The following is a 7,139-nucleotide window of genomic DNA, read 5'->3' on the forward strand; positions in this document are numbered from 1 at the left end:
TTTGTGTGTGTCATTGAAAAGTCACACAGAGTACACCAAATTGATTTTATAACAGTGTCACCTATTGGTCAAGCTTGATAAACCAAGTAATCATGCTACTAGAGGTGGTATTGGTGGGTTTTTTTTTTTGCCATTTCAAATACAATAATTCCAAAATTGCTGTTATTGCTCATTAATGTATTTGGTGTGATGCTTTATGCGATGCTTAGCTACTACATTTGCCGTTGGAGTGCTTGGCCCCGTAATTGCTGCTTGCAGCTATATTTATTATTATTATTCTTCTTCTTCCACCCCAAGTCTATGGTAGCCCATAGAACCGATTCCGGGAAAGTTGTATAATTTGGCACACTAATAGAGGACTGTCTGAACATTAACCGTAGCAAATTTGAAGTCTCTAACTCAAACTCTCTAGCGCCACCAATTGTCTAAACTTTCAAAAACTTGATGCTAATAACTCTTGAACCGTAAGCCACAAAATGAAAATTCTTTTTTCCTGTGATTCCATGGCTCATGCCGAGTCGAATGGACACCGAAATTCAAAAATCGCAAGGCTTAGTTTTTTCGCTATCGTCAATTGTTCGTAAAACCTACTTTTTCGAACTCGTCCTAGGCCATTGCACCGATTGTCACGAAAATTGAATCAGATAATCTTCAGACCATGCTGGCAAAAAGTTATGGAATTCAAGTTGATTTCTCAAACCATTTCCGAATAGCTCATGAACGAATTCTTCAAAAAGCACGCAAACGTGAACGTGAGGCTATATCTCCGCAACGGTTTGGCCTATTGAGACCAATCTTGGTGGGTCTTATAACAACCATTCCCTGGGACTACCTGCAGTGTTTCGGCGCTGTGCCCCCTAGTGGTCAGGAGATATGAAAAATGCATGTTTTTGCTCATAACTTCTGAACGGTTTTGCCAAAAAACACAAAAGTGGTGTCTTTAGATTCAGTGCATCATTCCGAGTCGAATGATACCGAATTTTCCCAATTCGGCCATTTTGGGCGTCGGCCATTTTGGATTTAGTTGTAAATTGCTGTATCTTAAGAATGAAGTTCCGTATCGTTTCGCAAATAATTACAAAAATGTCCGGCTCCATGCCCTGAATGTACACAAAAAAATTGGGGGCAGCGCCACCTTGTGGTCAATAGTTATAACGATTTTTTCGAAAAAAGCTAATAACTTTTGCATACATTAGCCTATTGTAACAAAGCTGATGTTGATAGATTCCTTGGGTCATGCCGAGAACACCGATACCCCATTTGTCAATTTTGGCAAAATTTCCTGTCCGCCATTTTGATTCATGTTGAAAACCTACTTTTTCGAACTCCTCCTAGACCGTTGCTCAGATTTTCACCAAATTTGATTTGGATCATCTTCAGACCATGCTGGCAAAAAGTTATGGAATTTGTGTCGATACACGTAACCGTTTTCAATTAGCGTACCAACAAATTTGCTGGAAAGATGCCAAACTGCATCTGAGGCTGTATCTCTGCAAAGGTTGGAGATATTTACACAAAACTTAATATGTGACATTGTCACATCACATTGACCACGCCACATCATTTTGGTCACAGCGCCACCTATTGGTCAAGAGTAATAAACCAATCAATAACCGCTAATTATTACATTTCCAATAATGCTAATAACTTTTGATTGCATTAGCCTATTATCATGAAACATGTCTCAAAATGTTCCTTGGGACATGCCGACAACATACATACCAATTATGTCATATTAAGCAAAACTTCCTGTCCGCCATTTTGATTCATGTTGAAAACCTTTTTTTTTAAACTCATCCTCAACCGTTTGTCTGATTTTCACCAAAATTGAATCAGATCATCTTCAGACCGTGCTGACAAAAAGTTATGGATTTCGTGTCAATAGACGAAACCGTTTTTGTACAGCGCTGCTTCAGATGTCAGGCATCTTCACAAAATGAGTCTGAGGCTCTATCTCTGCATATACACACACACACACACAGAGAGAGAAGTACATGCCCACACATTTTGTTGTATGTAGATATTTGAAATAAATTATAGGTGACACACAACTCACAGAAAGACTTCTTTTCTTACATTTCTATGTCAGGTTTCATTGCATTCATATTCTGACATAATAGTAAACATTTGATATACATGTATGAATAAATTGTTGAACTTTCACTCAATGTTATCTTAAATGCTTGAACAGTAATATTAAATAATAGTAATATATATTTTTCTAGATTAATCAATCATCGAGACAATGAACTGTAATGTTTTAGTCTTTAGTGAGCCCATTAGTGGTCTTCCAGTGACATCTAGTGGTCGTAAATGCAATTTATCATACAACACTGTCTCTTTAACCTTTATAACTGTTATATGTTGTCTTAATTTCATTCCAAAGAAGCATACGCAATTTATGTATAATTTCACAGTCTAGATAATAGTACTGTACTGATTTTAAATAACCTAGATATGGCTGACAGTAAAAGAATAGAACAGAATTACAGACACACACAAACATGAAATGTTTAAACTACTATATTAATACTCAATAAGCATGCTTAAACCCACACACAGATGCACACATTTTGTTATATATATAGATAATTAAAATAAATGATGGGTGATAAAACCTATTGCAAGTCTTCTGTTTTTATGGGCTTCTATGTCATTTTTCAGGTTTCATTGCAATCATAATCTGGCATAATTATAAACATTAGATATATCTGTATGAATAAATTGGTAAACTTTGACTCAATGTGATCTGAAATGCTTGAACAGTAATATTAAATAATAGTAATATACATTTTTTCTAGATGAATCCCTCAACAAGCCCATAAACTGTTATGTTTTAGTCTTTAGTGAGCTCATTAGTGGTCTTCCGGTGACATCTAGTGGTTATAATTGCAATTTCTTATTTAACACTGGGTTTTGAAGCTTTATAAATATTACAGTGTTCTTTTTTACCTAATCTCTGTTAAATTTTGCATGATTGTTTAGAAAAAATACAGATCTAATGCATGTGTGATTATATTACCCCTTTTTTGTGCAGTTTAATGCCATTCACAACAGAAATCTTTTGTTTTTTAGGCCTGTTTAACTGTTATAGCACCAGCTATTTTTGATCTTAATGAAACTTTGCATGCTTGGTGGGTCATCTTTCACATGTTATAACCAAGTTTCATAAAGTTTTGAGTTTTTGTTTCAGTTTTATAGGCTTTAGGTTACATGTGGCCACGGCCCTTTCCTAAATGACCTCTTATAGCTAACCAAAGGACAAAATGCAACATATTTTTGAAAATTATTGATCTAGAGAGTCCAGAGAATATTATTGCAGTGGTTTGATCAAGACTGAACAAAAAACCAGGTGACCCAAAACATTCAAATTCGTGGACCAATTTTACGAAAAAGGCTATAACTCGGGAACAAAATGAGATATCTTCACCAAACTCAGAACTCATATGCATGAACAAAAACTTTAGTCAAATTATTATTATTTTTTTCCATATCTGCCACTTGGTGGCGCTACAGGATGAAAAAAAATCTAATGGCTATAACTAAGCAACCGTTGATCCAATCAACTTGAAAATTGATATGGCCCAATGTGGCACAAGTGCTCTATGAGGAATTTCACTTATCTTAAAAAACATGGCCGCCATTGGCCAAACAACTTTAAGCACCTATTTGACAAGGTTAATGGAAGTCGATCGGAACGAAACTCGGTGGGCATGTTCGACTCATTGCCCTAAAGGTCTGTAAGTATTTTGAAAGAAATTGCCCACAACATTGTCACCTCCCACAGAACACAACAAAGCGATTTGATTACAGCGCCACCTATTTTCCAAAAATGATAATGCATCATTTTACTGGAGTTTTACTGGCTGTTTCAATTACACTCTTCCAATAATTGCTTTTCTTACTCGTTGCATTTGGTCTGATGCTCCATGCCATGCTTAGCTCCTCGCTGTGGAACGATTTTCAGCCATTTCAATTACAATCATGCAATTATTAATTTCATTATTCATTGTTGCATTTGGTCTGTTTAGCTCCTGATGTTGCCGCTGGAATGCTTGGCCCCGTGATTGCTGCTTGCAGCTATATTTATTATTATTATTCTTCCGACTGGGAGTCTATGGCAGCCCATAGAACCGAATGCGGGAAAGTTGTTTTGGTTTGACATTCTGATAGAGGACAGTGCCAACATTAAGTACACCAATTTTGGTGTGTCTAAGACATTCCCTCTAGCGCCACCAACTGTCCGAAATTTCACTTTAATATTGTTAATAACTTTTTAACCGTAAGCCCAATCAACAAAATAATTTTTTCCTCTGATTTCTGAGCTCATGCCAATTCGATTGCACCCTATGAAGTCATTTTCTGTCATAGAAATATGGCCGCCATTTAGATTTTTTTCAAAAACCTACTTTTTCGAACTCGTCCTAGACGGTTTGTCCGATTCACACAAAAATTGAACCAGATCATCTTCAGGCAGTGTTGACCAAAAGTTATGCAAATCAAATTGATTCGTCAAACCGTTTTCGATAAACGCTCGAACAAATTTTACGTAACGCTTACAAAAAGAGTCGTGAGGCTGTATCTCTGCAACGATTTATCGTATTGAGACCAAACCTGGTACATGTCATAACAAGCATGACTTGAGGCTACTTGCTGCGTTTCGGCGCAGCGCCACCTACTGGTCCGGAGATATGAAAAATTGCTATTTTTGCTTATAACTTCTAAACAGTTTGTCCAAAAATCATAACATTGGTCTTGTTAGATTCAGGGCAACATGCCGAGTCGACTGATATCCAATTTTACCATCTCGGCCATTTTGACTGTCGGCCATTTTGAATTTTGTGCTAAAATGCTGTATTTTCAGAACGCATCAACGGATTGTTACGAAACATGGTATGGGTCATCAGTACAATGTCCTGAAGGAGCGTGAGAAGTTTCGAAACAGCGCCACCTAGTGGTGATCATCCTTATTTAAATGCTTATAACCTTGGGTGTGGTCGACTTATTTTCTCGAGACTCACCAAATTGGACTCCTGAAACCTTACCGAGTCCAACGATACCAAACATTCTAGGTTTCGCCTTACGGTTTGTGTAGCGTTGTGATTTAGCGCTTAAAAAACATCTGGCTATATCTTTGAAACCGCTTGTCTGATCGAGACGAAACCACCGTCAGAAGTTCGGAAACATAGGTCGATAGCTATACGCCAATGCCCAAATGCCAAAATATTGATAGTAAGGGGTAGTAATATTCAATCAAAGTCAAGAGTCAGTCAATTTTTACATGCTTTTTCATATAAATGCCCATAACTCTGAAGTGAATTGAGATATTTTCACCAAAATTGACACACATATGTATGGGCTCACTCTGAGCAAACATAAAAAAAATGGTGGGACTGAGCCTCTTGGTGGCGCTATAATAGAACAAAACATGAAATTCTTATTGACTTCAATACAGTTTTGTGAAATAAAATGCTATACTAAACAAATGCATTGGTGTAATATTACGAAACTCAGAATGTGTCAACAACACCATCCCCTGAAGGTACTCAAAATATTTTGAAACAGCGCCACCTAGTGGTCAAAAGTTATAACTCAATTTACATAAAGGCTAATAACTTTTGAATAAATCTGGGTATTGACATGATGCTGGTCTTCATAGACTCCTTGGGTCACGACGGGAAAATAGATATAAAGTTTTTTTTATTTGGCTGAACTTCCTGTCCGCCATTTTGATGAATGTTGAAAACCTACTTTTTCGAACTCCTCCTAGACCGTTTGTCTGATTTTCACCAAATTTGACGTGGATCATCGTCAGACCATTTTGGCAAAATGTTATAGATTTCGTATCGATATACGAAGCGGTTCTCATTTAGCGCATCAACGAAACTGCTGGAAGGGTGCCAAAATGCATTTGAGGCTGTATCTCTGCACAGCTTTGACATATTTGCACCAAACTTTGTATGTGTCATCGTCACCTCACACTGACCTTTCCAAACTAATTTGGTAAAAGCGCCACCTATTGGTTACACGTGATAAGCAAATAAATCCTATTACTAGTTGTTGTGTTTATTGTTTTCAAGCCATTTTGCCTAAAATAATCTTAAAACTGTCTTAAATACTCATTCCTGCCATTCGTCTGAAGCTTGCTTCTGTAGTGCTTGGCCCCGTTATTGCTGCTTGCAGCTATATTTAGGGGCCAAGCACCGAAGGTGCGTAGGCACCTATTGTTTTCGTTGGCGTTATTATTATTATTCTTCTTCTTCTTCTTCCGCCGCAAGTCTATGGCAGCCCATAGAACCGATTGCGGGAAAGTTGTATAATTTGGCACACTGATAGAGGACAGTCCCAACATTAACTATAGCTAATTTGAAGTCTCTAACTCCTACTCTCTAGCGCCACCACTTGTCCAAACTTTCAATGTTTGTATGCTAATAACTTTTGAACCGTAAGCCAGAAAATGGAAATTCTTTTTTCCTCTGAATCCTTGGCTCATGCCAAGTCGAATGAACCCCAAAATTAAAAAATCGCAAGGTTTAGTTTTTTCGCTATTTTCAATTTTTCGAAAAACCTACTTTTTCGAACTCGTGCTAGACGGTTAGTCCGATTGCCACGAAAATTGGCTCAGATCATCTTCAGACCATGCTGGCAAAAAGTTATGGAATTCAAGTTGATTCGTCCAACCATTGTCGAATGACACGTAAACAAATTTGACGAAAAGCACGCAAAAATGCACTTGAGGCTATATCTCAGCAACGGTTTGGCATATTGAGACCAAACTTGGTGAGTGTGTTAATAAGCATGACCTGAGACTACCTGCAGTGTTTCGACACAGCGCCACCTAGTGGTCAGGAGATATGAAAAATGCATATTTTGGCTTATATCTTCTGAATGGTTTGGCCAAAAATCACACAACTGGTCTCTTTAGATTCAGTGAGTCATGTCGAGTCGTATGATATGCAAATTTCCCGTGTCAGCCATTTTAGGCGTCGGCCATTTTGAATTATGTTTTAAAATGCTGTATTTTTTCAACGCAGCATCGTATCGTTTCGCAAATAATTACAAAAATATTCGGCTCCATGCCCTGAATGTACTCAAAAAGCTTGGTGGCAGCGCCACCTTGTGGTCAAGAGTTATAATGA

The 7,139-nt window shown here is 37.5% G+C and overlaps 1 long non-coding RNA gene across 1 annotated transcript in view; it reads right to left on the bottom strand.

The window, feature by feature from the left end:
* Positions 1-7,139, bottom strand: part of LOC127968395 (uncharacterized) — a 114,743-nt gene that overhangs the window by 73,874 nt on the left and 33,730 nt on the right. The window lies entirely within an intron of this gene.

This window comes from Carassius gibelio, chromosome B11 (genome assembly GCF_023724105.1).
Source record: "Carassius gibelio isolate Cgi1373 ecotype wild population from Czech Republic chromosome B11, carGib1.2-hapl.c, whole genome shotgun sequence".
Lineage (NCBI taxonomy): Eukaryota > Metazoa > Chordata > Actinopteri > Cypriniformes > Cyprinidae > Carassius > Carassius gibelio.